General features: G+C 37.5%; 1 pseudogene; it reads left to right on the top strand.

Moving 5' to 3' along the window:
* Positions 1 to 4,611: 4,611 nt before the first annotated feature.
* LOC121493569 lies at positions 4,612 to 5,694 on the top strand (annotated as a pseudogene).
* The last annotated feature ends 5,536 nt before the right edge of the window (positions 5,695 to 11,230 follow it).

The following is an 11,230-nucleotide window of genomic DNA, read 5'->3' as shown; positions in this document are numbered from 1 at the left end:
GTATCTTAAAGAGATACTGATATCTACAACCCCATGTTCATTGACACATTCACAATGCAACAACATGGGTGAACCCAGAATACATTATGCTAAGTGAAATAAGCCAGATACAAAAGATAAAGACTGTATTATCTCACTTATGTGTGAAATCTAAAGAAGTTGAATTCTTAGTAAAATGGTGGTTATAGGGCATGAGGAACAAGAGAGACATTGGTTAAAGGGTGCAAATTTTCAGTTATTAGATGATTAAGTTCTGGGGTCTAATGTATAGCATGGTGATGATAACTAATAAAACTATATTGTATGCTTGAAATTTATTAAGAAAGTAGATCTTAAGTGTTCTCACCAGGAAATAAAAAGTAACTGCATGAGGTGATGAATGAGTTAATTAGTTTGATTGTGGTAATCATTTCACAATGTATATATATATCAAGTCATATGGCACACTTTAAATATATACAATTTTTATTTTGGCAATTATACTTCAGTAAAGCTCAGGGGACAAAAGAAAAAAATGACAAAAGTATGCAGAAAGCAGAGAACTTTGGGTATGCATACAAGAAAAGCAGAATAAAACTATCTCAAAAAAATACAGAGATAACGTCTTCTTTGTCTGCATGACTATACTTTTAAGAGATTTTTTATAAATGTCTAAATATTACTTGAAAAAATTTTTAGTTGCCTTCAGACTACTTCTTATATTTCTATCAAATTCAAATCTTTGTTGTTATTTAAATATAGAATGATGACTGATGACTAAATCTCAAATAGATCAGAGCCAATAAGGAATGTAAATATTGTACATGGTACCTTTAAAAAGTCCACAGAAAAATTGACATTTTTAATAATGTTATTCTCAAATACAGTGGTATTGAATTGAACATCAAAAAGGAGTCAGAATCAAACAAGAAACTCCAAAGAACTGAGCATCTTTCAATTCTGCTAACTTACTTTTAAATTTAATGATGGGTTTCCACATCTATACTCCTACATCCAGTAGTCCCTTTCTCACACTGCCCCATTGCCAGCTGCATAATTCCCATAAATAATTCTTTTAAAATAGATTATTTTCTTTCATCTACTGAAGGCATGGTTCATTGTTGGTAAAATCTGTTGTAATGGAAAACCTGGATCTTCCAAGATACTTTTCCTGATTCACAAACTGGAGATTTTTTAGTTTAAGTAATGGACACTTTTTTTGATTGTTATTAACTTGAGGATAACTCAACTTCATCTCCATTAGAAAACAGTTTCATAAAAGAATCACAGTTCATATCGATGAATAATTCTTCCTTGAGATTACTCAAAATAATTTGACATTAGGACATTATTATTAATTTTTAAGATTGAAATAGTTTGTTACCCTTCTTTTACAGTTTTATATTTTTATTTATTTTTTTTTAAAAAAACCCTGTTGCTGTTGTTTTTAAATCCACTCTTTTCATCATATTTGAGACTTCTGCAACCAAAGGCTTATTTTGGTTATGTTTCTTTTCTCTTCTCTGTATTTGAAAATGAATACGTACTTTTATCACGCTTGTACATGAAATTTCATGGACAAGTAATTATTCGCCTCCTATTTTATTGTTGTTGTTAGGTTTAATCATAATTAAGATTACTGGCTCCATTTTCCATAAGCCATTCACTCTAAGTAATTAATTATGAAAGTAAACTCATAACACAATAGCATTAAATTCTATTGATAAGAAACTGAACTCATCAAAGATTAGGTACCTACAACAGGATCTTTGTATAGCAACGTTTTTATCTGTTCATTCTTTTGCGAATATATGTACTTTAGCCATCTTCGTTTAAATTTTGTTCTCAGCCATTAGATGTCTGAATTTTCTTTTCGGCCACTAGAGGTCTACCATAACTATCTTGAGAACAAGCTGGCCTTTGTCAGTTATTCTGTTTGTTTTGGGACCTGCCTGAATGCCTTTTATCATTTAGCCATCTTTTAATTCATTGATTCATTAAATTTCTTGGCATGTATTTATCATTGCTCTGTGCAGTCATGGTGCTACTTTCAAAGGAGGAGGGAGTTGTGAGTTTCTTTTATCTGCCTCTTTCCCTATCTTCCCTTGTATGCAAGGCTCTCTACCTCCTGCCTCCCTGGTGACTTTGTTCTATCAGACACTTTTTATCTTCTCTGCCTTTAACCTTTGCCTGTCTCCCATGTTCTCATCCGTTAGCATTTCAATTTGGAATGAACCTCCCATTCTCAAATCTTTTTTCACTCTGGTTTCCCTCTGTCTACTCCTCTAGGTTTCACCGCCCATTCACGGATGAGTTCTCATGGGTCACCTGCCTTCCTATGTCACCTCCAATTCTCTTGCTGTGGTTGGGCCATCAAAGCTGCCCCAACAAACCAATGACATCCTTGATGCTTCCTTTTTCTCTCCACATAGAGACTCCTGAGGTCCTACCACTGTAATAGTTCCAGCCTTTATCATTTCTCATCTAAACTACCCCCACAACCTCTAACTGGCCTCAAGGCATTAGTTGTGTTCCCTTCCAAATTCTCCACCATCCTGCCAGAGTAATCTCACTAAAGCACATCAGATAGTGTCACCACCCTGCCAAGACCCTTCTACCGGTCACAGAACCTTCAGGAGAAGCCCAAATCCCTGAGTACAAAAGTGGCCTGTCTCAGTCTACTCTTCCCTCTTCCCTGTTGGTGCCTCCTTTGGTTACTACAGATTTTTGAACTCATCTTTTCTTCTCTGTTGAATTTCATCCTTTAGGAAACTTTCTTCAAGAGCTCATGGTAATAAACACTTGGTCTTTGTATATCTTGAAGTGGTTTTAATTCATCTTCTTTTCAGTGGTAACTTCTCTGAGAACACAATTCTGGCTGCTTATTTTTCCACACTCCTTTAAAGGTAAGATTCTAATGTTTTCTTGCATATGTTGTTGCTAATGAGAACTCTGTTGTTATCCAGTTGTTGTTCCTCGGTAAATAACTTATTTTTCTTTACTACTTGTTTTTTCAGTTTTCAATTTTTACTTATCACTTGGCAGTTTCACTCTCATGCACCTGTGTGATTTACTGATGAGAACACAGTACAGTTTTCACAGCTGAGGGGTTCAATTACTTTATTCTGGAAACATCTGAGCTTTTATATTTCCCCCATTCTTTCTATTTTTTCCTCCTTTCAGTCTATCTAAACATATGTAGAAGTTGATCCTTTATCCTCCCATCTCTTATTTTCTCGTGCTGCGTTTTTATCTCTTCATCATTAGCTCCATTGTATTCTGAGCAAGCATCTCAAATCTGTCTTCCAACTCACTTTTGTCCTCTGCTATTTCTGTATTATTGCTTAAACTCAGCTCTTCAAGAAGTCTTCCTGAAGCCCAAACTTGAATTGTTTTCTTTCTCTGAGTACCATGGCTCCATGTACAGGTCAAGACATAGTATACTTTACTCTGTATTTTAATTATCTGCGATTTTTATCTCTCCCATTTCAAACTCTTTTTTTTTTTTTCAGGCAGGACTATGTCTTATCTTTATATGCCCTGAACTTGATATTGTGCCTGAAGCATAAGGGGTATTTTTAAGATATTTTTTAATTTAAATTCAATTTACCAAAAAAAAAAATAAAAATAAAAAAATAAATTCAATTTACCAACATATAGTATAATACCCAGTGTTCATCCCATTAAGTGCCTCCTTAGTGCCCATCACCCAGTTACCCCATCCCCCCACCCACCTCCCTTTCCGCAACCTTTTGTTGGTTTCCCAGAGTTAGGATTCTCTCATAGTTTGTCTCCCTGTCTAATTTTTCCCCACTCAGTTTCCCTCCTCTCCTGCATAAGGGACATTTTGTAAACATTGATTGAACATTTCCTGCATTTAGCCTCAATATACATATGTGTCTGGGGCTACTAATATTCTATTTTCACTCTCCATCTACTTAAAGTGCTAGTACCCAGCACTAGATTCTGTAAGGGCAGGGCTATATTTATTTTGTTCACTATTGTGTACCCAGCATATAACAAACACCCAATATGTGTACTTTCTTCATGATGTGCCTCTCATTACCTTGAAGAAAATCCAAAGGAGCAGTCTATGATTTGAAAACATTTGCAACACGACTAGAGTTGAGGGGCTATTGAAGGACCTCTATTTTAAAAGCATAGCCTTCTCTTAATGTTTCCTTGATAGCTAATGAGTTAGGTCCAGTTTTATATTTTGAACAATTCTTTCTATTCCAAGCATGTTGACTGGCTTTTCATTACTGTGTGTTTGCTGAAAGTAAAATTAACAATTTCAAATATCTGAGACATATTATTTTTAACCAAAAAAGCCCACCTTTTTTTTCAACAAAGGAATAATATAAATATCATCAAGAGACAATGCTTCTTTCCCATTCCTAATGTTTTCTTCTATATGTATTAGAGTAACTCTACAACCTCTCCCCATTCTTTCACCATTCCTCAGCTGCTCCACCTCCCATTCACCACGGAGAAGGAAAACAGGTCATTTGGGAATTTGGTAGGAGAAACTTCATGGATAGCTGGCTCCTACATCTTTTCTCATCTTGGAGAGTGGGGATTCTTCTATGCTTCTCTGGGAATTCATTCTGCCTCTGTTGGGGGAGAGTGGCTATGGTCCAGTACTGCTTTGTGGAAACATGTCTAATTTGGAGATGCAGTAGTAGACCCGTCACTTGCTTACAGACATGAACATGTTCTTTCAGTAGTCCTTTTAGCAATATGGCAATATTTTGTCCTTTGTCTGCTGAAACTTAGTTTATCAACTTGTTTAGACCTAGACCAGATGGGGGACCTATTTATTGGTGCCTCAAAGATACCAGCACATTTCAGCACAAGGTCGTTGTGCCCGATATTATAAGCCAAAGCACTCTTTCTCTCACTGCCAGAAAATAGCAATGTATTTATTCGTTCAATTACTTAACAAATATCTATTGGACATCTATAATGTGCTAGGCCCTGAGAATAAATCAGTGAACATAACAGCCAAAATCCCTATTGTCATGGGGCACCTGGGTGGCTCAGTGTTTTAGTGTCTGCCTTTAGCTCCGGTGGTAATCCCAAGGTCCTGTAATTGAGTCCCACATCAGGCTCCCCAAGAGGAGCCTGCTTCTCCCTCTGCCTCTCTCTGTGTGTCTCTCATGAATAATTAACACCTTAAAAAAAATCCCTATTGACCTTGTAGATGCCCCCTTGCTGTCCAGCCATGGTCAACCCCACTGTGTTCTTTGACATCGCGGTGGATGGCGAGCCCTTGGGCCGCGTCTCCTTCGAGCCCTTTGCAGACAAAGTTCCAAAGACAGCAGAGAACTTTCGTGCTCTGAGTACTGGGGAGAAAGGATTTGGCTACAAAGATTCCTTCTTTCACAGGATTATTCTGGGATTTATGTGCCAGGGTGGGGACTGCACGCGCCACAATAGCACTGGAGGCAAGTCCATCTACGGGGAGAAGTTTGATGATAACTTCATCCTAAAGCACCCAGGCCTGGCATCTTGTCCATGGCCAACGCTGGACCCAACACAAACGGCTCCGGGTTTTTCATCTGCACCGCCAAGACTGAGTGGTTGGACGGCAAGCATGTGGTCTTTGGCAAGGTCAAGGAGGGCATGAACGTCGTGGAAGCCAAGGAGCGCTTCGGGTCCAGGAACGGCAAGACGAGCAAGAAGATCACCATTGCCGACTGTGGACAGATCTGATGAATTTAACTCGTTTTTTTTTTTTTGTTTTTTTTTTTTTTATTTATTTATGATAGTCACAGAGAGACAGAGAGAGAGGCAGAGACACAGGCAGAGGGAGAAACAGGCTCCATGCACCGGGAACCCGATGTGGGATTCGATCCCGGGTCTCCAGGATCGTGCCCTGGGCCAAAGGCAAGCGCCAAACCACTGCGCCACCCAGGGATCCCTTAACTCGTTTTTTTTCTGAACTTCCAGACTATTCCTTTAGCTCAGGAGAGCACCCCTCCACCCCCACCTGCTTGAAATAGCCCAGAGTCTCCGCACTCTCGCTGCCGTTCTGAGGGCTCCGTGGTTCCTTCCTCCAGGTCTAGCTGGATTGTAGAGTTCAGTTTATGATGATGAAATAAAACCGAAACAAAAATTAATAATAATAATAATAATTTAAAAATAGTAATAAATAATCCCTATTGTCATGAAGTTTACATCCTAGTGGAGGAGGTAGGGAGAAATAAAAATAATAAGTAAATGCTACTGGGGAAATAAAAGATTAAAGGGACTGGGAGTGTCTAGTGGGAGTGTGGGTAAGATAGGGAAATAAAGAGCAGCCTCTTTGAGAACATAACATCTGAAACATTCTCACAAAGAGTCAAAAAAAAGTGAGAGTAACTCATGGAGATATGTGGGGGAAGGGGAAATAGCTCAAGGCAGGAAGAGTGAGGAGGCCCGTGGGGCTGGAGAAGAATTGGAGGGAAGGGCAGGGAGTCAAAGAGGTGATGAAAAAAAAAAAAAAAAAAGAGGTGATGGAGAGAGGGCATCAGGTCATATAGAGCAGAGGAGGCTGGTGTAAGGGAGCTTTCATACAGAGCAACGTGGGCTGCCATTTCTGGATTTCAGCAGAGGAGTGACCTTATCTGACTTACATCTCAGAGGACTGCTCTTGTGGCTGTGTTGATAATGAATCCGGTGTGCGTGTTGCAGAGGGAGCAGTACAGAAGCAGGGAAACTAGTTAGGACATTATGGCAACAGTCTAAGTGAGAGGCAACTGTCCTTTGTAAAGGGGAAAGAAGTGGTAACAAGGTGTCAGAGTCTGGATATATTTTTCAGGTTGAGCCTCGCAGAATTCCTGATGCATTGGCAATTGGTCATGACAGCCTGTGCTATTAACTGCTTTCCAGGGTAACTGCCTTTTAGGAAATACTGAATAAGCCTAATAAAGTCCATCAGTGACCTCTGCCTCTGTGGGGAGGCAAATTATTTTCAATAATTTGAAATGGAGCTTTGGCAGTTCAAGTTATTCCCAATGTTAGCAGGAAGTGAAGTCTGGTCCAGAAGGACTCATTTAAACTTATAGCTTGGTAGAGAAATTAAATTAAAATCCTTGCTCTCCAGTTTCAATAAATGCTTTTTATATTATGTCATGTGTATATATAAAACATATAGTTTTAATAAGAAAATGTATCGATAAGTCAATATCCAGCCTCATATCCAGAGTAACTGCTAAAAGAAGAGCTCCCATGTACCACACTTGGAATCCACTAAAAGGAGACAATGCCTCTGATATTTTATGAAACTCTGCTTAATTTTAATTTTTATATGTTGTTCAAAGTACCAGGAAAATGCATCATTCCCCTCTTTTTTTTTTAATAGCCTTTGACATAAAAAGCAAAACGAGGATCCAGACACTAAATGAGAACATATTAGAGGCATGTGAGTGGCTCAGATGGTTAAGCATCTGCCTTTGGCTCAAGTCATGATCACGGGGTTCTGGGATTGAGTCCCATGTCAAGCTTCAGGCTCAGTGGGGAATCTGCTTCTCTTTTCTCTTCCTCTCTCCCTCCTCATACTCTCTCTCCTCTCTCTCTGTATCCCTCTGTCTCAAATGAATAAGTAAAATCTTAAAAAGTAAAATAAAGATAAATAAATAAGAACATTAAAAAATCATTTTTTTAAAAAAATTATAGGCGTTTAAGTCAAACATGACTTGGTAAATTCAACCCACAAACACATCCCAACAAGACTATGAAATAAAACTTCCGCGGACCTTTCTTGAAAGACCATCAACTTACTCATACTCTGCTATCTAAGGTAAAGTCGTAAAAAAATCAATTTACCAAGGTAAGTAATAAAATATTTGACTAGGCTTCTATATTTTTCTTAATTATTACTCAGATGTAACAGGGGAACAAAGCAAAAAGCAGCATTGTCTTCACAGCAATATCATGGACTTTTGTTGAAAACAAAATGAAAATGCCAATTTTACCTATTTGTATAAACATGAAAAATAGAACATGAAAAATAAGCTAAAGTCACAAATGTGTACAAATACTGTGATCTCTCCTCCCGTTGACACTGCCACCTGTGCCAACTCAACATGTCATTTCCTTTTATCTGCTACCAATCTGTGTTTGAAGAAATATACAAGCATCAAGGCATAAAGAACCTTTACTCTTTCCTCCAGAGGCAAAGATAACAGTGGATGTCAGCATCTTCCTAGTCAAACAGGAAGAATGTCAAGGACCCACTTTTACAACAATCTGGGGATTTTTTCATTCAGAGATTCTATTGTTTTTTCCACTGCCATCTGTAACAAAACAGGGAAATGAGGTTTTAAAAAATCAATGTTAAATGTAAACAAGTCATTTGTGCTCCACTTGGCTCCATAGTGTTTTATGTTTACTTTGTAGATGTAACCTTTCCAGGCATTGGCCAATTTCAGTGTGATAAATAAAATTATCTTTAAAATTGGAGTATGACGTCACCACAAACATGGTATGATGGAAACAAAGATAGAGTCAGTGTCCAACCGTCCAGAATGACAGGAAAATGGATAATTGAATGGTCACATTAGGTAAGAATTACTGTACACAAATTACTAATTTTCCAAGAAATAGAGTAAAAATAGAATATATTTAAACTATCATAGTACAAGTGAATCCAGTTGCTTCACAAAAATAACTATGCCATGCTAATAATCACAAATATTAGTTTAGGCTGTTAGATTCTGGGTTGAATCACTGTTTTCTATTTAACCTGAAAGTTGTTAATTTCAACAAATTCTCGCCATATGATTACATTGTTATTATTTGTCTTTCTCATAAGAGATATACAAATGTACATTTTTACAATCCCTTTAATTTGAACTTTTAAAATATTTTTCTTCAGAGAAAGGGGGAGGAAGGACAGACAACCTCTATAATGATAAGCCTCATACAGGAATAATAGAGAAAAAGGCAATTTTTTTCATATTACTTGTAATTACTAATCATATAATTACTAATCAAATAAAAATAATGGTTTAAAATATTTAAAAATTCTGGTTGAAGTTGCAAAAAATTGTTTAGGTTGTATATCCTTGCCCTACATTTGTCTTTGTATTGTAACAAGAATAAGCTTTCTAATCAGAAAGATTGAATTTGGAGCATAAAAATCTAAATACAAAATATACTGGAAATATTTTATACTACTTGTGGATATTGATATCAAATCCAAAGCTCAATCTTTCCTTTCTTTGGTGCATATTAAAGTTTCAAGCTCTGTATTCAATATGGAATGGTGTTTTAATAAGAACCAAAAGCTCCCTGCTCATCTGGGATTTTACTAGTCTCCTAAACCACAAGAACATCCTCAGTTTTTTTCTCATTCTTGAAGGGTCTATAGCTGTTTTGGGGACAACAAAACCCTGCTAGCTCTAGCAGGAAGAAAAGATTGGGAAGTTTCTGGCACCTGAAACATCCCTGCCCAGTAGGCACCACAGGCATGAACATGGGGAAGCTTCAGTGTGAGTCTGGAGTAGACAGCATATCTCCTCAGTTTCAGATTCCTTCTGACCCTCTTTCCCAGCAACCACCGTCTTCTGACTGCTGTGCTGCTACAGCTAAACCTATGTCTTTCAGGGGCTCACCTTCCTATATACTGAGTTACCTTGCCTGAAAGTGTCTGGTAGGTTAGGTCCCCCGTCACCCATATCACCAGGTCTACCTGTAGCTGGGAACTGATTCCTAGGAAGATACATAATCACAGTTCCTTTGCCTCTAGACGAGATCTAAAATGTACTCCCCATGGGATCAGATTGTGTCTGGAGCTACACCTGAAGTCATGCTACTGCTTGGCTTCTTTCCCTCTTTCCCTTCACTTGCTTCTCCAGGGATCGCTCCTTTATAAATCACTTGCACCTGTTCTTTAACTAACATTGTACCTCAGAGACAGCTTGATCTACAACAGATGCAAAGCTCAGTGTCCAAGAATCACAACCACAGTATCTCAGTTTAGGCAAATAGGTGTCCAAGATAGAAAGCAGATGCAGAAATAGGAGATTTGGGCCAGGTGCCATTCGGAATGCAGATCTGGAACTGAAAGGCAGCATCAGAGAATTCTAATGGTCACTATCAAAAAGGATTGCTATTCAAGGGCAGAACTCAATTCTCCTGGGGAAAGATGGGACTTTGGCAAGTTATAAGAATAGGGATATGAGAAGAGGAACCAATATAGAGGTCTAGTTACAAAAAATGTGGCAAACTTTTAAATTCTTTCATGCCATTTTTGTACTTTCACCTGGAATATCTGCTCCCAATCTCCCCATATCACTTTCTGTTTAATCTAAAAGCACAGTTCCAGTGTCTCCCCCTATATTAAGCTTTCCCAGTGCCCTCAACACAGGCATAATCACTCTTTCCTTTCTGCCACCTCTATAATGGATACATAACTCTATTATTGTAATTATCATGCAATCTTATTTTTAACGTTTCACCTTTTCTCTCTTTATAGACTGTGACAAGGCAGGGTATGTCTTTTTTATAATTTTATCCCTAAAATCTGTTATGATGTTAAAAGCACCTATCATGAGTTGACAGGAACAGATCCTGGAACAGTACAGAATCCCAATTACCTGACAAGGATAAAGATCAAAAGAAGATTGGAGCTGCTCAAATAGATCCCCATCAAAGCTAAGCTGGCAAATAGGATCAAGACTAGTAGTTGAGGACTAAGAAGCACCAATAAGATGGAAGAAGGTGGTAACTCTCATGGAGCAAAGAACCAGACAGGGTTGGAAAAGCATTTATTTCTAGGTTCTTTTCATAGCCCCAAATTGAGGAAATATATAAATATCTGGTTTTGTTCTTCTACACAAGAAAGATCAGATATATATGTGTAAATATGTATATGAATTTTACATATGATACTATACATAATTTTATGATACTATATACAATTAGGATCCAACCAAGTAAACAGTTATCTTTTTTCCTTTGCTTTCTGCAACTTGGTGTTACTATGTTTGTTTGATGGTTAAAGAAATAAAGTTTAAATCCTATTGGCTACCCAGTTCCACTGAAGAATTTATTAAAGAAATAAATTATAATTACCAATTTAAATAATGATTACAGATTATTTGTACATTCTCTTTGGGACATTTCCCCCCATAACTTTAGGAAATATATTGTTGTTTGTATTAAGAATCCTATATGTGTTTTGGTATCTTGATTCATAAGATTATAACCAGTTTATCAACATACTAAGAAAGTAGACCCCATTGAATTGCACTTAGTCTACATC

Source organism: Vulpes lagopus, chromosome 6 (assembly GCF_018345385.1).
Source record: "Vulpes lagopus strain Blue_001 chromosome 6, ASM1834538v1, whole genome shotgun sequence".
Lineage (NCBI taxonomy): Eukaryota > Metazoa > Chordata > Mammalia > Carnivora > Canidae > Vulpes > Vulpes lagopus.
The sequence above is the reverse complement of the archived record's forward strand: the minus strand, read 5'-3'. Positions and strand labels throughout refer to the sequence as shown.